The following is a 25197-nucleotide window of genomic DNA, read 5'->3' as shown; positions in this document are numbered from 1 at the left end:
TTCAGGGACCGCAGCTGGGTTTAACCACAAGGACCACTCAGATATTTGACACTTGCTCCCCACAGACAACTCTACCACCCTGTCATACTTGTCACTGTAAAACCTGAATAAGGAGGTGGAGTCTGAGCACTCCTCTTCATCTTTCTTGCAATTCTGGTCTCACATAATGTGGAAGATGAGGCTGAAGTTTCTAGAGACAGGCAAGTATACAAATTTGCTAGGGCTACCATGACAAAATACTATAGACTGGGTAGCATAAACAATAGAAACTTATTTTCTCATAGTTCTGGAGGCTGGAAGTCCAAAATCAAGATATTAATAGGTTTGTTTCCTCCTGACGCCTCTCTCCCCACCTTGTAGAAGGCCACCTTTCCCTGTGTGAAAACACAGCCTTTTCTCTCTGTGTGCAGCCTTGATGCCTCTACTTCTTCTTATAAGGACACTGGTCATATGGGGATATAGGTCCACTCTAAAGGCCTCATTTTAACTTTATCACTTCTTTATTTTTAAGATTTTATTATTTATTTATTTATTTGTTTGTTTGTTTGTTTATTTATGAGAGAGAGCGCATGTGGAGGAAGGGGCAGAGGAGGGAGAGAAAGACAGAATCTCTCAAGCAACTCTGTGCTGAGCACAGAGCCTCATGTGGGTTTCGATCCCACAACCCTGAGATCATGACCTGAGCTGAACCAAGAGTCGGATGCTCAACCGATTGAGCCACCCAAGTGCCGTCTTAACCACCTCTTTAAAGACCTCATCTCCAAATATGGTTACATTCTGGGATACTGAGGGTTGGGAATTATACATATAAAATTTGAGAGGACATACTTCAGTCAAGAACACCAGGTTTCTTCAGTGATATCACTACAAATATCATCATCAAAGTTTTATTCAACTTGAGACTGCTGGCTTCTGGAAACTCCACATTTTGACAATGATATGCTTATATAAATCATTCTATAGATACCTAGTTTAGGGCAATAGTCACCTGTCTCTTGTTCATGGACAAAACAGAAGAGAAGATTTTAAGTTTAATCCACTTTATGTTTTGTAAGGGGAATATGTCAAGTGGTATCTTTTTTAATGAGACCATTTGAAAAGCATTTATTGTGACTAAAATAATAATTTGAAAAGAAATGCAGGCCATCCCTCATATAAAACTGGAGAAGCTCTCAGAGCTATATTTTTCTGACTCATTGAAATTTCTTCATCTGTTATCCTGCCTGCTCCTTTATTCCCAATTCACTTGTGATACTGGAGAAAATAAACTTTTAAAAAATCTTCAGCCAGACAATGTAGCTCAATCAAAATTAGAAATATGCAATATTCTTAAATAAGTTATAAAAGACTTCTTGGAATACTTCATCATAGTAAGATATTTTCTTCCTTTGTGCTGTCTCAATCATACTAATATTAAATACATTATTATTATTATTGCAAAACAAAAGCAACACTGTTATATTGTTGAGTTAAAGACACTTTGCTGAGAGCTTTATATTTCTTATTCCGGTTAATTTTCACAACAGCCCTATGAAATATGTATTATCAGTATTCCCATTAAGAAGATGAGAAAACCTAGGCTCTATTCATGGTCAAATTCTTAACTACTTGTTTTCTCCTTGGTCCCAAATCTGTGTCCAACTCCTGATGGTCCAACAAATCAGTCTTCTATCCTACTTGATTAAATAATTCTGTTGCTGAGCCTTAAAACAGCCTCGCTCACTTTTGCTGAAAATCTGACTCACTAATCCAATCAAGCCCAAAGTTCAAGCTGGTCCACTGGATTGGTGTCTTCTTAACCTTCCCCATCTTCATATGCAGGAATGTTTGAAAGCTTGAGACAAGGGTAATTTTTTGACTCTTATACTAGTTGAGCTCAAGAAGAATTTTGATAAATCAGGATATTTTTCACTATACAGGTTTGGAAAAATCTTGTTATTAACAATATAACAAACAAGAGATGATCAGCTGATGAAATTTAATATATTTCTCTCTTTTCAAAAGCATCCAATTGGACCTACCCAAATTGAGCAGATTCTCAGATTAATGTCCCAATAAAAAATAGAACAGAATCTCTTACAGAAGCAGAATGTCATCAATAAAATAAAGACATTATCTATAATATTAAGAGGCCACCAAGTTCTTTTTCTTCTTAGGCCTTCCCAAAAGGAATTGTAGTCAAGTGTCCAAACCTTCAGCAACTCTGATACTATCTTTCTTTCTTTTCTTTTTTTAAAATTTTATTTATTTATTCATGAGAGACACAGAGAAAGAGAGAGACAGAGAGAGAGAGAGAGAGGCAGAGGCACAGGTAGAGGGAGACGCAGGCTCCATGCAGGGAGCCCGACATGGGACTCGATCCCGGGTCTCCAGGATGATGCCCTGGGTCAAAGGCAGACACTCAACAGCTGAGCCAGCCAGGCGTCCCTGATACTGTCTTTCTTTGAAGACACCACTCTGTTGCTCTCTTACGGGGCCAACACAGACCTTACTGAGCATGAAGACCACTCAGAACAACCTAGTTGACATTGAACTTCTATTTATTCGTTTGCTTTTTTTGTGTCTTTATTCATTTTTCCCTTGAATCAGGAATGAAAAGTGAGGCTATCTTAATTACATGAAGGTATTCTGAGGGACTCATCTCTCCATCAAGATTCCATGCTTCTTCACAGTCTGGTAAAAAAAAAAAAACTAGCTGAAAACTATGTGGGAATTATTAAGATCATCGAGTAAATATCAAAGCTGGAAGACTGCTAATTGACTTTATTTAGTATGTTCACCTCAATGTTGACTAAAAGTTTGGGAGTAAGAATTGTTAATAAATACATATTTATTTAAAAAGTGGGAGGAGGGAAACAGCATTTCTAGCAGGTAGGAACACTGCTCAAGGGTTACAGACAGCAGTGTGTAAATTCACACAAACTCATAAAAATGGCCTAACTGTATGTAATAGAACACGAGGTTTAGGCAAGCTCAGGCAACACCAGGTGCGTGGCACATGAGAGAATATTCCATATTGCAAATAAATTCAAGTGCATGCCCCCAGTGGAGAAAGTAAAAATGCAGACCCCATTATTATTAATAGAATTACTTTATGCCTCCCATCAAAATATATTTTTCTGCACTATCCCAGAGCTGATAGTAACAACATGCACGTTTTGTATCATTTCAGAAGATTCTCTTGTCATCTCCCACAGCTATGAAATGTCCACTCACTCAGAGTTCAATTATTAAAATGTATTTGTCAGTACTCCAGTAGCTATAAATCAATGCCAGGCACCTCAAATGGATATATTTTTGGTTCATGGTATGCTGCATGAGTCTTTCTCTGCACATACAGCGGGGAGAGGTAAAGAATAGAAGGAAGTAGGCTCTACTTCCAACTGATTAGAGATATTCCCACACTAGAACACCAGCACACTTACTATGTCCTAGACATTTTTCTAGGTGCTTATGTTGATTTATTTAGTCCTTGCACCAAAACAACAGGAGTAGAGTTATTATTATACTATGTTGCAGATAAAGAAACCAGGGCACACAAAGGATTAGTAATTTGCCAAGGTCACTTCTAATGGTAGGTGGAGCTGGGACTGAGCCAGGGTGATCTGACTTCAGAGCTTGTGTGTTTAGCACTCCATCCTATAGAAATGGCCATGGTGCACCCAGTACTCATCTACTTGGAGCTCCTTGCTAAGCAAAACATGACAGAACTATTCTCACATCAGAACACTTGAGCCATGTTCCCAAATCTATCATCAACTCAATGCAGGACCTTGGAAAATGCCTTTTAAACTACTTGACAATTAGTGTTGTCATGAGAACACATAGCAAGTGTGAAACATATTTGCACAGCTTTAAACAGTATATAGATACAAAAGGCCCAAATTTTGTTTATTAAAAACATAGAGTTAAGGGGAATATTTCATTCTACCTTTGCTCAAACTTCATTTATTTATATAGTGTTGTCTTATTTATGTTATACATATGTAATATTTTTCTGTAACTTAGTTTCTAATAATTAAATACCTTTTAAAGATCCATCATGAGGAAAAATGTCATCTAATAATTTGCATTAATTTACATAATAAGTAAAATAAAAAGCAGTTATCAACATACTACCTAAAATCATTTCACATACCACTGGGGTTCAGGGTTGAGGGGCACGGAATAGATCTTCCAGAGATCTATTATGGAAAATACACATATATGGAAATTTTCTTATTTTATTTTTTTATTTTTCTTTTCTTCTACCTTCATTTCTTTCTTTTCTTTTTTTTTATTCTTTCCTTTTTTCCTTTCTTTCACAAATACTTAATGAGTACATATAATGTGCCAAGCAAGGTTCTGGAAAACTAGAGAGAATTCAGAATTAAATATTTCATCAAGTTCCCTTCCTACCATAAAAATAATAAACTAACCACAGCTAGCATTAAGTATGATGCTGGAGGCTCTAAAGCAAGTATAATGAGGCAAAGAGAGAGCGAAGTAGGCATGGGGAGATCTTCTCCATCCTCTCCAGATCCCCTCTGAACACATTTCCACATACTTCTTTCCGTTTGGGGTCGGCCAGTGGGAAAGGCTCTGACAGGAGATGGCAAAGTAGAGTAAGGGGGTCTTTCTTCCCACTCTTTCCCTGCAAGGCCATTGGGTGGGGAAGTGGGCTTTGGTGTTCCCCAGTCAGCTCTCTGCATGCTGGTCACAAGGACCTGACTGTAAGGGGAAGGGGATGCTGTTTCAGACAGGGGGCCACAGAAGACCCCTTGAGATGCTGACATTTCTTCTTTGAAGCAAAGAACGTTGAAGGACAGAAAACAAGATAAATACAGATTTTCACTAAGCCATAATTCAAATCAGGTTTTTTCCTTCCAGGTCCCTTGGATACAAAATTCAGAGAAGAGTCATCAGAGAACCAAGGAGAGTGAGCTCAGGCATGTAGATTAAAAGCAAGAAAAGGGACATAGGAGATGAATAGACAGAGAGAAAAGCAGCTCAAGAAAGAGAGAGTGTGGAAGGGGACAGAACTTCTGCTTAGGGCCAACCATGCCATGGCCCAGTCTAAATCCTCCACTCCCAAGTTTATGAAGACCAAAGATTCCCAGTATCTGATGACCTGGTTTATCCACACATACAGCTACCATTTGTTACCTGCACATTAAGCCATAATTTTATTTTTAGTTTTCCAAGAAATGCTACTTGAAACTAAAAAAATAGTTTAGGTATTTTTGAGCTAAAAGTATTCTCCTTTTAATTCCCTTTGCTTTAGTTTCTCTTTTTCCTTAATTCTTTATGGCTGGAAGAATATAATTAATTCAACATGGTTGCTTAGGGACATTTTCCAGGTCCTGCTAGGCAAACTGTAGACATTTATTCAAAATTGGGCCTAGGGAATAGAATCTCAAGTAAATAATTTATTGTATTTGATATTAATTCCTCTAGATCATCTTACTTTTGTGAAAAACACATGCTAGTTTTCTTAGACAATGGGAAATATTTGTAGCATCACCTATTTCTGGAATATCTTTATCACCCCACAACTTGTGCTTAGACAAGCACAAATTGGAGTTCAGCATCTCAGGGCATTATTCTGAAAATGTGCTCATTTGACAAGGTTTTTTGAGCCTTATGGACTTTATCCAGAGCACAGTAAATTAAACTTTCTAGGATGAGAGAGAAATACATTTTTTATATTATAGTTATCAGGAACCTGCCTTTTGGGGAGCCCTTCACTCTAAAATTGGTGGCCACTCATTTGACCCATCTTCTGTGGTTAATCTGAAATTTTAAAATGTATGTTTTGCTGAATTTTGATATGGCAACGGTTCTTTATTTTTCTAAATAACCATTTTGAAAGAATGAGCTTGCAATTTAAAAACTAGTACTTATTATTTCAGAGCTTTCTAACATATGACTCAGGCTGAGGGCTTGCCACTCACTTACTTTTGGCCTGTGTGAACATTACCTCCCGAAAATCTACAGAAATGTTTATACATGCTATGTTAACTGTGGGCTCTTCTGAGGATTGACTGGAAATTAAATACTCTATGCCTTTTTTTTTTAGTTTGGATTACTATAAATTAAAGCAAAAATAGAAACTGTATTTTTAGAGTAAATTAGAGTTTACTTTGAAAAATGTACAGGAGCAAAAAAAAAATCTTTGCCACATTTCACAATAAATAAAATATTGTTAACAAATGTGCCAGTGTTTCTGTGGGCAGCTTATATTTTATTTGGGAGTTTTCATATAAGTAAGTAATCATAGAAAATGTGGCTTTGCTTAGCTCAGACTTTGGTTCTGTAATGGGCCTTAAAAACTATTTACATAAACTCTTCATTTTACTGACAAGAATATCCAGAGCTTGAAGAAAGGAGTGAATTGGCCAAGAATGGCTTAATCTCTTCTGAATTTATAGAGAGGCACCCCAGAGCCTCTCTCTCTGCCCTCCTCAAAGCTTTGATGAGGACAACTGAAGTGGGTCAGACCAGGGAGAATGACTGGCAGGAACAGCAGAGACCCTCAAGGACCAATGAAGGGGAAGATATCCATGGTGACACTCTAAGAAGACAGGACCCAGTAATTAAAGCTGTACATTGTCCCACCTAACCATAACAGGATCCCAGAACTGTAGTCTCCTCTTACAATGAATCTCATTCTCTGCCTGGCACTTCAATATAGAAGCTAGTGAGTGGTTTATCCTCTCTAAGGCTTTCTGTACAGCTGTGTTGAATGGTCACGGCACAGAGTGTTCACCCACAGGGGCATAAGGACTGAAGCTTAACATTCCCATCCCCCACTCACTAAGGCATGCTTTGTGGCATAGAAACATATTGAACCACCACAGAAATACTAAATTATGATCTTTCCAAATGGGGTACCTTAATTCACCTACAGAAGTCATATGAACTGGTGGAGTCCTAGATAGATTCCATATTTGGAATGTCTTTTGGAAAAATCTACCTTTCAAGTGGGTAACGGCTAAATGACCTTCATTAACAAAAACGTTGACTTTTTTTTTTTTTTTTTTTTTTTTTAGTTGTAGGAGTGAGAAGGAGGGTATCTATTCCTCCTTCTTTATGCCAATTCTTCATAAAATTTCTAAAGGAATATTTGGCCAGTTGACAGAATGTACAGGGCCCTGCCATTATAAATAGTCATTCGTGAATTTATAACCAGGGGCCATTTTTCATATTCCAGTAATGATTATTTCTATGAGATACTGTGGCATTTTCTTAAAGAAGGCACTTCTACAAATCCATGCCCTTGGACATGTTTTAATGCTTCAGTTGTGTTTTGACATTTTCATGTCTTCATTAGTGAACTCCTGCAAATCTCTTTTCCTTGAAACCATTGCCTGCCTCTACCACCTCTCTCAAGAGTCATTTGCTCACTGAAGAATTAGGGCAATTTTTATTACTCCCAACAATAAAATAATGTGATGTCTTTCTTTGTATGAACTATGAGGGCATCGGTTATTCTTATTTATCCCCCCATCACACTGAGAATTCAAGTCAGTTTAATTTAATTCAATCCATTGAATCACAGAATGTTAACCCTGGAGCAGTATTTATAAAGTGGCAACCACATAGGCAGGACATTGTGCACTGTGCCCTCCTCTGTGGCCACCATGTACTTTTCCAATTTTCCCTTCATCTCCCGTCCACTGAAGATACCCGGCAGATACTACTAGGATATGTGTTGAATAACAGAATGAATGTATAAAATAATTACTTTTCTTTTCATCAATGGCACTTTCAAGAGCCCCAGCGTGAAATTGCTCTATGAGCATATGGCCCAATAAAACACAGCAAGGCAACAAGAAAAATCCAGAAAACTTGCTGGAGCTACATTCAAGCTGATCTTAAGCTTCTAAACCCCACATCTGCCTGTATATTGTTTCTGCAACTGGACTAGAGGCCGCTAGAGTGGCTGTTGTGAGTGCTGCCTACTAATCCTAAGTAGCCCAAACTCTCCCTTCCATCTGCAACTCTCCTCCTTCCCCATAATCAAACAAATCTCATGGGTGGTCATTAATACCTGATCTCAATCTTGCTTTCTTCCATTTTCACCTCTACCAAGATCTCCAAAATCTTTATATTCTAGGTTATTTATTACAATATAGTAGGAAAAAAAATACATTCATAAACTAAAGCACTGATCTCAACTAGGTGAGAAAGATGATGGAAACAATGAGGTGGGGGTGAAGAAAATAATAAGATCAAATTAATTCCAGATTGCTATTTAGGATCCTTTGCATGAAATGAACATGAGATCCTCTAACACTAGAGCTCTGTTTCACTTCTTTACCATAGACACTAAGGTCGTCTCTGAAGTAATAAGTGCTCTGTTGGCCTGAGGAAGTTAGTACAATTGGCACACCTTACACCAGAACCTGTGCAGGCTTTGTGAGTGATTAATCACCTCAACTAATTTTATTCTGATTATGATGACTACCTATAGTTAATTCCCCACATACATATATAAGACTTTCAAGGGCAGCTGTGGAAAGACATTCTTTGGTAATCTCTTCCTCTGGTCATGTAACCAATGGAGTCAGGAGCTTCTCCACATGCCTGAGATAAACTTGCCTGCTGAAGGCATAGCCCTTTTCCAGAGTTTCTATGCTGGATAGAAACAAAGATAACATGGACCTCTGTATTCCTCCACTTTCCATCTTCTGCAGCAACTTAATAATCTGATTTACTACATTTTCATTTTCATGGGTGTGTTAAGATCTCTGAACAGAGCAGGATAATCAATGATTCTCTACCTTAACCTAAGATCTGAACGAATTAAGAAATGAGTGAAAGACAGTGGTCAAAATATCCCTTTATGACTAGTAATGGCTAAGGGAGAGATTTAACCCAGTATTAGAGTAAAACAGGCTTCTTAATACTATACCTACAAGTCAGGCTCCTTCCTCTCTATACCCTCCTCTGAGTCCCAGACCACGCAGGTAGGATTTGAGGAATGGAAGGGCAATGAAGAACCGCAACTCCCTGTGGGCACTTGTTCCCAAGAGGAGTTGATGAGCTGAGCTTTATTTTTCACATATTTCCTAGTCAGATTAGGCATTGGCCCTCCCCAGAGTGCTGAGTGAATAAAGGAGTGGAGAGGAGCCAGAAGTATTTAAGGAAAATCCCTTCTAATGTAAACCACAGGTTGCGAAGAGGCAAATTGACCAGTGGCCAACCCTACAGACAGAAACTGAATCTGTTTCTAACTTTACATTCTCATCTAGAGTGACTTGTCTATCATTTTTTGGGGTCTATTTGGCCATTCCAGGAGCAGTCTCTGCCATTTCTGAGATAGAGGCAGCCATGGGTAAGGGTTTTATTTCCCCTTCAATAATATTTACTTCTGAACATTCCTGGCTAATTATACCACTTGGTCAACCAAATCAGGCTGGCCAAACCTCCCACAGGAGCCACTGTAGAAACTGCCCAGAGACTACTCACTTCAATAGCCTGAAAGCTGATCTGGAGTCACTGATCAGTCTAGACCCTCTGGCTCAGCACATGGAACCCTATGTAGGCTGGGCAGTTAACTTGTTCAGAGCCTTTTCATTTTCCAAATTGCTACCGTGGCACTAATTCCACTCTTCAGTTGAGATGGCCAATGGATGATTTGGCACACTTACCACCTCTGCTGTCTTCTGAAAAGCTCACTGGGTAGATGTTAGGGTAATAGTGTTAAGTTCCTGGGAATAAGGTAGAATGAGGATAAGTTAGACTGACATCCACAGGATCAGTCTGTATCAGATAAACACACAGTGACACCTATAGATGTGTTGCTAGTTATCATAGGTATTTTTGTATTATACTATATTATACATTCCCTTAGGACAGGGATGGATGTCATTTTACTTCACAGTTTCTTCTCAGTGTCTTGAAAGCTTCTTATAAGAGGAAGGACCTAGTGTGTCCTGGAGGGAACATGGGCTTCAGAGCTTAGGGGTGGGGTTCAGCTCTCTTAATGGTTTGGGGGCACATCCCTCCACCTTCCTGATCTTCAGCTTTTTCATATGCAAAATAAATACAAAACTACCTCCATGTTCTTATGGTGAGAATTGAATGAGATTACTTAAATTGTTTAGTACACTACCTGAATCACAGCAGCAAAAAGTTGATTGTACCAGATAAATTCTTATTATGATAATCGACCACATAATCAAAGAGATGGCCTTCAGGTTCACACTTTGGGTATCTTCTAAAGCAAAAATTTTGACCAAGGAGCTTAGCCTTCAAAGAATAGGCTTTACTCTAATTAGCTGAGTTATCATTCATTCTTTGTGCTTGTTCTCTGGTCTTGACCCTGTTTTAATGGTACCAGCCTAGAGTAGTGCCATCTTACAATGGAAGCAGAAATAGGAGCCATGTCAGTGTGAGATTTCCAGGGGGAAATAAAAGGAATAGGACTGCATAGTTTAAGAACCTACATGGGACAGCTGCTCACAATTCATTCAGTTAAAAAGTAGCAAACCAGCAATTTGAACCCATATCTGTCTGCTTCCAAAGCATTTACTCTTCCCACTAAACCATTTGCCAGGCTAGTTAGTAGGTATCATTCAGATAAACAAACATGGCTTCCATGGGTACATTAGCAAACAGAACTCTTAAATTAATGGTAAGTCTAAATATACTGAATAGTAATCTCTTACGTCCGTAATATTTTCTAGGCAGTCATGGAGCCATGGGGGGAGGGGAGGGATATCAGATAAATGGACTGACTATAAATAAATTTTACTTCTTTTATTTGTGCCTTCTCAATCTTTATTCCAACATTCTCCTAAACTGACCTCCCTGCCTCCACAACAGTGTCTTTCCAATTCATCCAAATTTTAAATACTATTGTGCTTTGATATATAGTAAATGCTGGGTAAGTACATGCAGGATAAAAATATGAACTTATAGCCAGCATATTCTAAGTTAAAATCTTGCCTTTATGCTTTCCTTACAACATACTGATACCTCTTCATTGCCTTTAGGTTGTTGGAACTCAAGATACTCATCTGTAATCATACTATATGTCCAAGTCATACTGAAATTTTTACATAGCCCCAAACATATTTTTCCTCAATATCTTTATACATGCCTATTCCTGGGATACTCTTCTCACATTCTCTTTGTTTCCTATTCATTGATTTTCCTATCCATTTAATATAGAAGGAGGCCTTCTCCAAACTCTTATAAGACGAAGATAGGTAACTACTTTTTGCTTTTTCGTTAACCTATCTAGTGATATTTATCAACCTCTATCCTCTCCATATCTACCTATCTCCATTAAAATACAAGTATTTTGGTTTTTTATTTTTTTAAATTTTATTTATTCATTCTTGAGAGACACACAGAAAGAGAGAGAGAGAGAGGCAGAGACACAAGCAGAGGGAGAAGCAGGCTCGATGCAGGAAGCCTGACGTGGGACTCAATCCCAGGATTCCAGGATCACGCCTGGGCTGAAGGTGGTGCTAAAACACTGAGCCACCCGGGGTTCCCAAAATACAAGTATTTTGAGAGCAGCTATTCTTTCTGGGATAGCACTATGTCTAAGCTCAGTAAGGGTTTGTTGAATGAACAAATAAGTCAGTCACTGAGCAAGGTCACAGACATGAATATGAAAGTGTTTGGAAGAAATTGGCAGGATAGTACATGTGCACTGAGTCCAAAATCCTGGGAGGGTTCAACCTGATAGTTCCCCTACAGTCTTTGCCATTTTACACATGCATCTCCTAGGGAGTTTTTAGGCCATCTTTATCAACAAGAATCAAATCAACAAGTAAGGAAATTAAATGTATTTGTTGAATTAAATTTGAATTGAACAAGCAGGAACTTTTTAAAGACATAATCTTTATATTCAAACGTTATAGATCATTTTAGATCTCAACAATAAACTGGTAGAAGTTATCTAAGAAGACATTCATCCAAAAAATATTGAGTGCCTGCTCTGTGTTAGCAGAGTGCTAGAAAATGAGGTTATCAAGGTGAATAATACTCACTCTACATCTGTAGGTTTCATTTTTCTCACCTTAAAATAAGGATTTTAGAAAGTACCTATCTCATTGAATTACTGTGAGGCTGAAATGAGTTTATTCATATAGTTGTTTAGAATAATGCTGTCTCAGAGTAAGCATTCAATAAATGTCAGCTATGGTGAGGTGGTGATGAAGATAAGATAAGTATGATGACGACGATGGTGCTACCACATGCAGCTTACAATCTCATAGGAATGACACACTTAACTGAATTACTGTTCTATACTGTGAAAGGACCATAGAAGAGGAATTAAAAATGGTAACAGCATAACAAAGAGAGTAATCAGTTCTGCCTGGTGCTGGCAAAAAAGATAAAACTGATCAAAAAATCTTCATTGAAGAAGAGACAAATCTGACCCTTAAAGAATTAATAGGGAGCAACCTAAGTGTCCATCAACAGATACATGGATAGAGAAAAAATGGGTACATGTACATATATGCACACTGGAATACTACTCAGCCATAAAAAGGAATGAGATTTTGCCATTTATAAAAACAGGGATGGATCTAGAGAATATTACACTAAATGAAAGGAGTCAGAAACAGAAAGACACATACCATATGATTTCACTTACACATGGAATCTAAAAAACAAAACAAATGAATAAACAAAACAAAATGGAAACAGACTCATAAATGGTGATTGCCAAAAGGGAAAGGGTAGAGGGATGGATGGAAAAATAGAAGGGGATTAAGAGGTATAAACTTCCAGTTATAAAATAAATAAGTCAGTAATTTAAAGTACCGCATAGGGAATACAGACAATAATATTGTAACTTTGCATGGTAACAAATTGTAACTATACTTATTATGGTGAGCATTTCATAATGTATACAAAGTTGAATCACTGTGTTGTATACCTGAAACTAATATAATACTGTATGTCAATTATACTTCAATTTAAAATAAAAAGATTTAGTAGGAGTTTGCAGGCAGTTGAAAAACTTGTCTTCAGGTTCTCAAGGATTTCAATCCTGTTTTTAATCCCTCTATAATAAGAAGAATCTTTTCCATATATGAAGGTCTTAACAGCTGGGCTGCTCATCAGGAGAAAGACAAATGTAGAGGTACAGGAAATAAGTTTCCTCCCCACTAAGTTTTATTTGTCTATTCCAATTTTTCATAAAATATTTTTTATTTGAAATTCTTTTTTTAAAGGATTTTATTTATTTATTAATGAGAGATACAGAGAGAGCGGCAGAGCCACAGGCAGAGGGAGAAGCAGGCTCCATGCAGGGAGCCGGAGGTGGGACTCGATCCTCGGTCTCCAGGATCAGGCCCTGGGCTGAAGGCGGTGCTAAACCGCTAAGCCACCCAGGCTGCCCTTCCTAAAATAATTTTAAAGTATTTCAATAAAATGTGTTAATTAGGTTGAAGTCTGGATATATTTTTAAATTTAATTTTTTAATGGCTCACCTATCAAAAAGAGATTATCTACCTAATTATTTTCATGGCACCTATCACAGGTATCTTCTTGCTTTGACAAATGCATTCTAGTTTTAGGCAAAACATATGTGCCAAGAAAATTACAGTGTCTGTCAAGCGTGGAGGAATCTGGAGTACACACTTTGCTATGGAATCATTCAACATAGAGTTTAAGAATATGGACACTGTCCTAAGATGAAATTGTAGGTCCTTGTGAAGATTTTTCAACCCCTTTAACTTTGTATTTACTGATATTTAAAAAAAAATCAAATAGATATCAAGTCAAAGAGGTCCCCTCACTCCATGTTATTCAACTGTTTTAATTCTAATGTGAGGATTGCTGTAACAGTATTCATATCCCAGGAATGAGCCTTTCTCCTGCTACAGCAATAATACTTCATCTTTAACAAGTATGGAAAGTATGATGGTCCAAACAGGTCCCCCTTTTCAGGAGGACAACTGCCTCAGAGCCAAGCTTGTAAAGCTATAATAGGCCTTAATTAGCCTCTAGTATTTTCACCCTTTCATTTGAATGTCCTCACTATCTAAAGTTTGTTCTATTGCTTTCTTTCTTTTTTTATTTTTATGTTGTAAAGTCATTATAAATCCACAGCAAATAAACTAGCCAGAGATTAATACCACTGGCAACAATATAACAACAGTAGATATAAAAAATACAGCTGGAATCCACCATAAACGGGTGAAACTGAGCTCCAAAGAGTGCTTCACTGTTCAGTTCATAAAAGGCTAAATGCTGTCAGCCCAGCCACAGGAGGACAATGAAACTGGCTTTCCCGGACAGGCACAGCAACTCATTGATCAACTCTGTCACTTCAGACAGAGTTAGCAAAGGGAAATAGATCTCTCTCCTTCCACTCTGGCAGTAGGAAGCCAGGGAAGGCATGGAAAGAGAGAAGAGGGCATGATGTGTAAATGTTAAGGCAAGCAGCCAGGCTTGTGGAGAACCATCGGGAAATCTCAGATGAACCTGCTTTGGGATACTCAGTATAATCCATCACTCACTACATGGAACCCTGCTGCACCCTCAAAGCCTGTTTCATAGGTGGCTAAGTGATACAGTTTAGAGACCAGGAAAGTGAGGACCAGACTTTTAAGTTGGTAGTCAAATATAAAAATATATATTTATAGGAAAATTAGAAAATGTACTGCAATAGGATTGTTTCAGAAAGTCTAGATACCATGGTTGGCAAATCCATGAGATACTAAATTTTCCAAACAGATTAAAGTATGTAAAAAAATTGCTGATGGCAGATGTCTATTTATTTCATTCATGGATTTATTATATGTAACTATATAACTAACCACACACACACACACACACACACACACACAATGTGCTTAGCCTTTTCCTAGATACTAAGATTTAGGCTTCACACAAAGCATAATGAAAGTGTGGCAAAACAGAGATAACTAACATGTTTTGAGATTAGCTCAGGCAGGAAGCTTGAGGGACTCTTGGAAGACAGAGCATTTAAGTTGGATAAGTTGGATCTTAAAGCCTAAGTAAGATTTCAATAGGCTAAGTGGAAGGCAACAGGATGTTTCAGAAGAAACAGCACAAGGGATGCCACAAGGCTGTGAATGTGCATTCAGATAGGAGCAGACCGATAAAGTTAGAGCATGGGTAGGTAGAAGGGGGCAGTGGAAGGTAAAAACAGAAAAGTGAGAACACGCACCACACTAGAACTTTGAAATTTGCCCTCTAGACAGTGGAAGCAGTTGAAAGTTTGTGCAAGAGGACATGATATGTTTTAGGATAGGTATACATCAGTAGAAAGGATCAATTACAGGAGCAAGACTGAGAGCAGTAAGATCACTTAGGAGGTTACTGTGATATCACTGAAAGAGGGATTAAAAGACAAAATAGATTGAACTAGTTATTCATTAGATCTGGAGTTTGATGAATGGATAAAGAAGATGTGGTCAATATATACAATGGAATATTATTCAACCATTAAAATGACAAATACCCACCATTTGCTTCAACGTGGATAGAACTGGAGGATATTATGCTGAGTGAAGTAAGTCAATCGGAGAAGGACAAACATTATATGGTCTCAGTCATTCGGAGAATATAAAAAATTGTGAAAGGGATTAAAGGGGAAAAGAGAGAAAATGAATGGGATATAACAGAGAGGGTGAAAAACCATGAGAGACTCCTAACTCTGGGAAACAAACAAGGGGTAGTGAAAGGGGAGGTAGGCGGGGGATTAGGTGGCTGGGTGATGGGCACACGGGGGCACTTGACGGGATGAGCCCTGGGTGTTATGCTATATTTTGGCAAATTGAACTCCAATAAAGAAATACACACACACAAAAATGATCTGGAGTTTGAAGGAGAAGAGAGTTTTAGATCTACGGCTCTCAAACTTTGATATGTTTGTGAATCATTGGTCTTGTTAAAATGCAGATTCTCATTCAGTAGGTCTGGGTGGAGACAAAGACTGTATTTCTAACAAACTGCTTGTTCATTAGTCCCATACTTTGAGTAGCAAGGTTTGGGACCACCCCAGGGATACTATCCTTGAGAGGCTGGCTCCATGATGTTTCACTGAATGAGATATGTTTGGATCGTATGATGCTACTGACTTCATTACTGGACACTCAGTGTGAGGCACCCCAGCCAAGAGTTAGAAATTGGATTGTTTAGAAGGTAAAACTAAAGCTTGACTTTAAGAGTTGGAAATCATGGGAGGGGAAGAAAAAGGCCAAACCTGAGTGGACAAGATTGTCCAGGGAGAGAGAATGGTGAAACAAGGATTAAAAACAGTGCATTAGGGGAAATCTAGAACAAAAGGAGCACTTAAATAATTACTCATTGATGGAATGAATGAATGTGTCTATATTTAAAAAGCAAATGGGAAGGAAATAAAGAACCAGAAAAGAGAGAAGAAGCAGTTAAGAGGAGCTAGACAGGGATGTGTAGGTGGCTCAACAGTTGAGCATCTGCCTTTGACTCAGGATGTGATCCCGGATTCCCAGAATCAGGTCTCACATCGTGCTTCCCACATGGAGCCTGCTTCTCTCTTTGCCTGTGTCTCTGCCTCTCTCTCTCTGTCTCTCATGAATAAATAAATAAAGTCTTTAAAGAGAGAGAGAGATTGAAGCTCGACAGCTGAGTCACAGAAGGCAAAGGAGGGAAGGTGCCTGCTGAACAAGAAAAGCTCAGGAATCCTAACTGTCAGAGAGGGCTGGCATGGTCTTACACACAGCTGTACTGGTCGTGCGCCACCCAGACTTCTCCAGGATTGGAGCTCCCATGCTCCCAGATGCTGATAGAATTGGCCATGATGACTCAGCCGAATCTTTTTCTGCAAATTACCTTCCCCAGAAAACAGGAGCCCCACTCGTTTATCCCCCTTTCCTTATCCCTGGTAGGATAGAAAGGCTGAGACCCTTGCCTCAAAGTGCTACTCTTCCAAAGGGGCACCCAGCTCTCGAGAAGCTCATGGGAATCAGTTGAAGCCTTGCTGAACCTGCAGGACAGTCTGGCTCCTCCTGCCCAGGCCTGCTGCCTTCACTCCCTCACAGGTGGTGTTTCTAAGAGCACTCCCCAGTAAAATTTCATCACATAGTCTGTTTCCCAGAAACCTGACCTGAGGCAGATGTGGAGTTTATTCCTAGAGATTAAATTGCAGAAATCATTCATATTTGGAACTGCATCTCCTTTGGCCTTTTCCTGAACTGCGATCTCACTCCTTCACCTCAATCGCCCTTTGTGTTTCTGCTTTTGAAACTGTCCCAGTTAGGTGCTACCACACCATATGTGCAGAACAGCCTGGCAAACTTGGAGGGGGGGCATTTACTACAATAAGGTCACATTCCCAGCTGTTGTGTCATGTCTTCCACATCTTCTTTCATCCTCCTCCGCCTCCTTATTTTACAGAGAACTGTTTACGTACAAACTCCCTCCTTCCTTGTTTCTATTATCCACCTGCTGTTGCAGAAAACTGCCTTTATCTTATGTACACTTTAAAATGGAAGGACATGCAGCCCACTAATTAAATTTGCAGATCAAGCTAAAATGAAAGGCATAGAAAAACCACTAAGGACCAGCAAGTAACATAAAGGAGCTGCACAGCTTAGAAATATGGGCAGGAAATTACCAAATGAGCCTCAGCATGGAGACCTGAAAGCTAATCCAGCTGGAGGAAAAGAACCTGAAACACGGCTATTTAAATTTCCAGGGAGAAACCTGGAAAGCACAAGACCAGCAGGAAGGGGAGAAAAAAAAAAAAAAAGAAGAGGAAGGTGATATTTAGACACTTCAACATAAGCTTATGGTACAGTGAGCAGAATAAAAAACAGAGTGCATTTCTTGGCTGTATTTTAAGTCACATTACCACACATGGCTGCAAGGTGATCCCTACACGGAGCTGCCATGTGGTAGCACGAGGGTGGCTTTCAAGGGCTTGGGTAATTGACTGAAGTAGACAAACAAGGGGCACTGGAAAACAGGAACTGAAACAATCGAGGGATGGGAGTGACTGAACTGCAAGAAAAGGAGATGTGTTTGACATAGGTAATTCATCTGGTGCCAAGGGGGAATAAAGATGAAGATGAGCATGGGAACAACATGGGCCCTAATGAGGAGAAGCCTCTGCTGGAGTGTTGCATGTCAAAATGGGACTAAGGCTGGGAGAAGAAAAGGCAGTTTTGAAAAGCTGACAAGTACTTTCAAATGGGTGGCAACCATGGCATAGTCATCCAAAGGGAGCTGTAAGAGAAGCCCCTTCGATGATGCACCCAAGACTGTGAAAACAGCCTTTGGAGGCCAAGTCTGAATGAATCTAAGACCAGCTTCTGACATTCTGACAAGGTTCCATCATCATCAGTCCAGGTACAGAGTCAGTCAGATAACATCTGGTCTATTTTCATATTTTTAATAGATTCAAGAAAAATGGTTTAACAAGTAGAACATGTGTCTAGAAGTACAGTTGATGTTTCATTAGCCCAGAAGCTTATATAGGGCTGGCACCTTCTCTCACTCATCTCTGTATCCCAAGTGTTTAGTGCAATAAATAGACTTATTCAATGTGTTCTGAATTAATGAATGATGGAAAACTGGGTTCAAAAAATATATATTCTTGCAGGGAATTTCCAGCCCACATTTCTGGCAGTCTACAGGCTCAGCACTTCTGGGCTCTTTGGGAATTTTCCCCAAAGCGGCTGTATTCCAGAAAGAGATTTGTGCTTCTTTTGCTGTCCTGGGCTCATAGTATCCTTTTTCAGGGGTAGAAAACCCCTCAGCATGAGGTTGGGCAGGCTCCCACATTTAAAAATTAGATAGCTTCTTCCTTTCTAAAGTCCAAGTGAGAAACGGAAGAAGTTGATGGGAAGTGTTCATTAATTTATTGAACAAATGTTAGGATGCTGTACAGTTAAGCAGTTTAAGAGCATGGGACTAAGAGCCAGATGGCGAGATTTCAAATTCTGTCTCCGCTACTTCCTAATTGGTTATGTCCTTTGGCAAGTTATCCAACCTCACTGTGTTTCAGTTTCTTCATTTGTAAAATAAGAATAATAATAGCTCTTGATGAATGAGGTCGTTGTGAGGATTAAATGAAATAATCCATGTAAAGAATTTAGAATTCTGATCAGTAAATCTTTCCTGTGTGTGTGTGTGTGTGTGTGTGTGTGTGTGTGTGTGTTGAGCACTTACCATGGGCTAAGGCACTCCTATACACTCCCACACACTGAGGAGACAAGGTATTAGTCAGACTCTAAGCAAGGAAGTAAGTAAAGACTATAATTTCAAATGGAGATGAGTTCCATGAAAAAAATAAAATGACATAAGGTTCTGGAGACTGACTCAGGTGCCATATTTGAATAGCCAGAGAAATAATCTGAAAAAGTCTGACTTGAGATCTGAATGACCAGAAGGAGCCAACCATGGTCTGGGGCAGAGGAACACCATGTGGAGATTCTGACTTAAGGGGGAAATAGGCTTGTCATATTCAAGGAAGACAGAGCCACAAGGCCTTATGACGAGAGAGTATAGGTAGATGAACTCCAGGAGGTAAGCAAGGGCCAGACTATAGGCAGAGTCTCATCACCCAAGATAATGACTTTGGATTTTCGTTTTAATGCAATGGAAAGCCACTGGAGACATTTGAACAGAGAGTAGCATGATCTGATTCAAATGTTTAAAGGATCACTCTAACTTCTGTCTACAGAGTAGACTACATGGCCCAAGGGAAGAAGCAGAGGAACGAGGTGGAAGTGACTGGCTATTGCAGAATCCAGATTAAATACCATTTGAGATAGGGTATAGCAGTAGAGATAGAAGAATATGATACGTTTAAATATATTTTAGAATAGAACTAATTGGACATTCTCTCAGATAAAATGTGGTAGGAAGTTGAAAATAAAGAACCTATTAATATCTTCAGTGTCCAGAACTTGATTAAACCCAGAATATTTAATTTTTTAAAAACGTTCAAAACAATGATTATATATAGTGCCTAACTTTAAGTAGCTTTAAAACTACATTCCTCAGGATCCTGGCAGGAAACAGCATCCCACTCAGACTTTAATAAAGAAATAATCTACAGAGGCATGAGCAAAATGAAAAGAACCAGCAAGGTGGGTAGAGAACATGGAAACTATCAAAAGTGAAAAGAATTGGCCACCACCACTTCTACATCTGAAAAGGTAAAGGGAGGAAATAATATTAACAAGGTCCAGTGAAACCTGGAGCCATGGAACTGAGCCACCTGGCAGGAGATATAGTCCTGGAGGGACATGTCACTGCCACAAGCTGTGGCCCAGAGCACAAAGGATGTGAAAGTAGGGAGTAAATGTTTTGACCTCTCTCCTCTCACACTTTAATCTCCAGTTACTGCCTTCCATACCCAAACCCAACTGGAATGCAGACAGCAAAGAGCCTGCATGATAATATGTATTGTCAGCCTCCCCAAAGTACAGAACAGGATAAAAGAAAGCATAGGATAGATATGGGCTCATTGAGAGCACAGAGCAAAAGTTAAATTAAAGCATACAAACATACAAAATTGTTAAAGAAGAAAGAAAATACAATCTGGAACCAAGTATAACCTACCTTCAGGGTTTTTACACAGGCTCAGCCTAGATCCAGCCAGTGTCCAATGCAAATTCTTCCATGCAAAGGACTCAAGGATACAAGATTTCCCTTCTTCTCAAGGTAGCCACTACCTGTTCCCCTTCAAGGGTGTGGTGGGGTGGGGCAGAACCATGGCTACAGAGGGTCTTTTAATATCCTTGTTATCTCTGAGGCAAAATGCAGAGTTATTATTGCCAGTGGCTATGGGGAAATATATAGGGGATAATACAAAATAACTAGGACAAGGAAGTTATAAAACTCACAGTTCTGGGGCACCTAGGAGGCTCAGTAGGTTAAGTGTCTGCCTTTGGCTCAGGTCATGATCCTGGGGTCCCAGGATAAGGTCCCGTGTTGGGCTCCCTGCTCAGCAGGGATCCTGCTTCTTCCTCTTCCTCTGCCCCTCTCCCCTCCTCATGGGCACCCTCTCTCCTTCTCTCTCATAAATAAATAAATAAATAAATACATACATACATGCATACATACATACATACATACTCTTAAAAACAAAAACAAAAACCTCACAGTTTTAACTGCTATGGCCATGAATCTATGGTGCCTGAATCCCTGTGAGACTATAAATGAAAGACCCAGGGATCTGTCTTTTGCTTTTTTTTGTCTCTATCTCTCTGAAGCAACATAAAATCAGCTCAGTAGCCCCCTCCCTCCTAGCCTAGATAATACATAACTCCATGTTTTAATAGAACACCTTGACCAAAAAATACCCATCTCATCTCTCCAAAGAGCTGGAAATACCACTATGTCAGGATTCCATACAACTGTTGGTGAAAAAAAGTTTTCAGGACTCTCTGGGCTCTTATTCCTCTCATCTGTATCACCATCCTTATCCAAATCTACATTTCACCCAACTGCCTAACACTAAGCAGCTGTGCATGTTCAGGTCATAGTCTCTGAGGAGCTCCTTGTTTTCCCATGGAATGTGACTTGCCTCATCATCTTACAGCCTGCCTCCACTTTGTCTTCTTATCATATCAGAGGCTAGGGATGCCTGTATGCACAATAAATCAATGGCATTTTAAACTTTCCCTGTGGCCTCAATTACTATGCATCTTGGTGCAGCTTGCTGTGCTGATCATCTTTATGATTTAACCTAAATTTTTAATGCTCCATCTCAGTGCAAAGAAATAGGATTTTTTTTATGAAAATGTAACTTTTAGTTTAGCCCACCAGACAATTGCTGAATAGGTCATGAAATCCTGTTAGAATTTACCATCTAGACTATAAACTCAACGAAGACATAGATCATGTCTGCCTTAAACATTACTATATTCCCTAGAGCTTATCAACATACCTAGTATACAGTTAGTGCTTAATAAATACTGATGAATACTGAATAGCAAATTAGTTTGCAAATGACATTTTCTAGCATCATTCCTGCCTCTGCCACCTTAAGTTGGTACAAACATGCATGCACACACATGTACACTCATTCTTTCTTCTTACTCATACACATAAAATGCCTTCGGTGCTACTTAAAGCCATGTTTAGCTAAAGGTATACAGAGACTTATCAATGGAAGAAAGCAGAGAATATTCCTTTAAAAAGAATGAGACAACAAAGCTTTCCCTTGGCAATGGTCCCAGGAATAGTACAACCCCCATCACTCTCAAGCTCTGTCTCTGCCAGTTCAGAGAATCTGTGCTCTGAGAGCCTTTGCCTATTTGCTTCCTCTCCACAATCAGTGGGAGGAATTCAGTTCAATCTCTTCATTCACTACTACCTTTGCTTCATCAAGTTTTTAATAGAGTAGGGCTTTTCCTCTCAAGGAATTCCACAACTTTTATTGGACATTCCAGAGCAAGCATCTGTATATCCTTGTTCCAATCTTCCTCTCCCCAAAAGCCTTTCCTGTATCTCCTCCCTCACCCTACGAAGGCCCATTTTGTATTTCTCCCACCTATCCCCACCCCTAGCCCCATCCTTACTCTGCATGTGGTATATTTGGTCCTTATGTAGTGATTATCTTTGCCTTGCTTAACTGCATATCTATTTCATAACTAGACTATAAACTCCTTGAGGAAATGCCCTGTCTTTTCATCTTTATATTCCCCACACATATGCCGCCTCCAATCAGAAATATGGTCTTCTCTTTGGTCCCAGAGCTGCCGTTTCTTTCCAGCTTTGATCTGTCAAAAGAAATATTATTTGGAAGAGGGATCTAAAAATAGAAAAAACAAAACAGTCAGGTTGAACCCATGAAAGTAAAATGCTCCCTGAGAAGTGCACTTGCAGAGCTCTAGGTTAAATGCTATTTGAATCCTGGAGATGGATTTCCTCTGGGAGTTCCTGCTTACCTTCCTCAGGCATTAACCGGTGTTGGCCCAACACCAGAAGCAGTGTGGTCCCTGTCTCCAAGCAGCATAGCACAGCAGGCTAGGGGCTGGACAGAGACAGCAATGATATATCAACAGCATCCTCATGTTGTAGTCTGTGATTACACCTTGCACATACTGGGTGGTGAAGAAAGAGTCTAATAATACTTAGAAGAAATAAAAAAATAGAAAAGAGAGACCTTGCATTTATATATATGGCTTAATATTGAAGAGTATTTCCATTGTTATAGCTGATATTCACAACAGCTTTGTGAAGCAGGCTGGTTAGTTATTATCTCCCATTTTATAGATGAGGACACTGAGGATTAATATTTTAATTACTTGCCTAAGGCTACATAGCTATAAATGGTAGAGTCAAGTTTCAAAACTAGGCCTCTTGACTCCTAGACTTGAAACTACCACACAAGTTTCAAATCTTTTGGGAAGATTTGAGAGAGGAAATGAGATTTCTCTAAAAAATTCTACTTCACTTCCTAAGTAATGTAAGTAGGCAAGGAGAGTGGATATCATAGAAATGGCCCTCCAGGGGACAGAAGACTAAGAAACTTCTTATTATGAATTCCAAGGTCGGGCCTCTGAGATCCACATTTGAGTTCGCGGTGCCACTTAAAACCAGAAGCATTTCCACCTTATTGCTTCAAATTTTACCAGAACTGGGACTATTCCATGAACAAAAGCTGCTCTAGAACAATAGAAGGCTTCTCACAGCATAAACCAAAATGCAGATGCCTACATAAGAGAAGCTCTATTCTAGCCCAGACCTCAGCAGTAAAGGCCAACCAACCACTCTTTTATCCTTTATGCACTAGTGCCATAGCTCATCTGCTTCTACAAAGCAATGGATAATTTATGCAATTTCCTTATGTAAGATCTTAAAGAATATCCAATGTAAACCTGCACATTTTCAGGTTCTGCTACTTAGAAATGCAAATTATTTACATGCTTGCCTTTGATATGTTGTTATTATATCTCATTACCAACAATTGGGATTTCCTGTAAGAGAAAATTGTACATCTTTCCTATGAAGATACATTTTAATAAAGCATAAAAATTTTCAACACTCAATTATTCATAGTTGTATAGGGAATACTTAAGATTCTATTTACCAGAAAAAAAAATCTATGCAGAGATGTATGCCTGTATTTTGTTGCCCAGGGGAATAGCATGTGCAGAATTCAGATTTGCATAGCCAGAGATGTTGCTAGATCTGAGACTTTTTCCCTCCTCTTCCAACCGTCTAAAACTTCTGGCTTTTAAAAATAGTTGTTATGTGTATGGATCTGAGATGAGGATGACAAAATCCTTCATGGTGTCAGAAGAATGCCATTTGCTAATCTGAAGTAATGGAGGCTACTTGGACAGAATTCACATTCATTTAAGCTGTACAAAAGGAAAGGAAGAAGAGACTTTGAATTCAAAACATTAAAGAGAAATTGGTAGAGGTTTGGAAGCTTGACTAGAACACCTTAAATTAATATTTAAACTGAATACTGAATACTAGCAGGGCCATGAGAGAATCTACCAGAATTCAAAAGTCTAAGAATATAGAGCAACCTAGGATTTGAGCTAGACCACCTGGCAATTCTTCTGCCTTCACTCATTGAATGACAAGCATTAGGTGGATTCTATGGAAAAGAAATAGAATAAACAAATACTTGGGCTCAGAACCAGCATGCCAAAAGGTAAACTGTTATTATATTTGGCTGAAAAGTTCAGTACCTAGAACAAGGGGTGAGAGTCAAGGCTAGAAAGACAGGTGGGGAATGTCTCAGGAATCCCCAAGCCACTTTCAGTTTCAGTAGTTTGCTTAGAAGAACTCAGAAAAGTTGGTTTAACTCATGATTTCTGTTTATTTCAACAAAAGGATACAGACTAAAATCAGCAAATCTTAGCAAGTACATGGGGCAGAGTCCAGGAGAGACAAGGTACAAACTTCCCATTGTCCTCTCCCAATGGAGTCCTAGGGACAGCACTTAATTCTGCCAGTAGCAATGTGTGACAACAGGTATGGAGTATGACCAACCAGGGAAGCTCACTCATGCTCTGATATCCATGTTTTTTTTTTAATATAAAGATTTTATTTATTTATTCATGAGCGACAGAGACAGAGAGAGAGGCAGAGACACAGGCAGAGGGAGAAGCAGGCTCCATGCAGGGAGCCTGACTTGGGACTTGATCCCGGGACTCCAGGATCACACCCTGGGCCAAAGGTAGGCGCCAAACCGCTGAGCCACCCAGGGATCTCTGATATCCATCGTTTTTATTGAGGGTCAGTCACATAGGCCTACGGCAC

At 39.2% G+C, this 25197-nt stretch overlaps 1 long non-coding RNA gene across 1 annotated transcript; it reads right to left on the bottom strand.

Moving 5' to 3' along the window:
- Positions 1-2561: 2561 nt before the first annotated feature.
- Positions 2562-22956, bottom strand: LOC119864871. The gene is made up of 3 exons (XR_005375348.1): positions 22866-22956; positions 9636-9695; positions 2562-2673 (listed from the first exon to the last, which is right to left on the bottom strand). It is a non-coding gene; the product is annotated as an uncharacterized LOC119864871 (long non-coding RNA).
- Between the last annotated feature and the right edge of the window lie 2241 nt (positions 22957-25197).

This window comes from Canis lupus, chromosome 21 (assembly GCF_011100685.1).
Source record: "Canis lupus familiaris isolate Mischka breed German Shepherd chromosome 21, alternate assembly UU_Cfam_GSD_1.0, whole genome shotgun sequence".
Lineage (NCBI taxonomy): Eukaryota > Metazoa > Chordata > Mammalia > Carnivora > Canidae > Canis > Canis lupus.
This window is presented reverse-complemented; position numbering and strand designations above follow the sequence as displayed.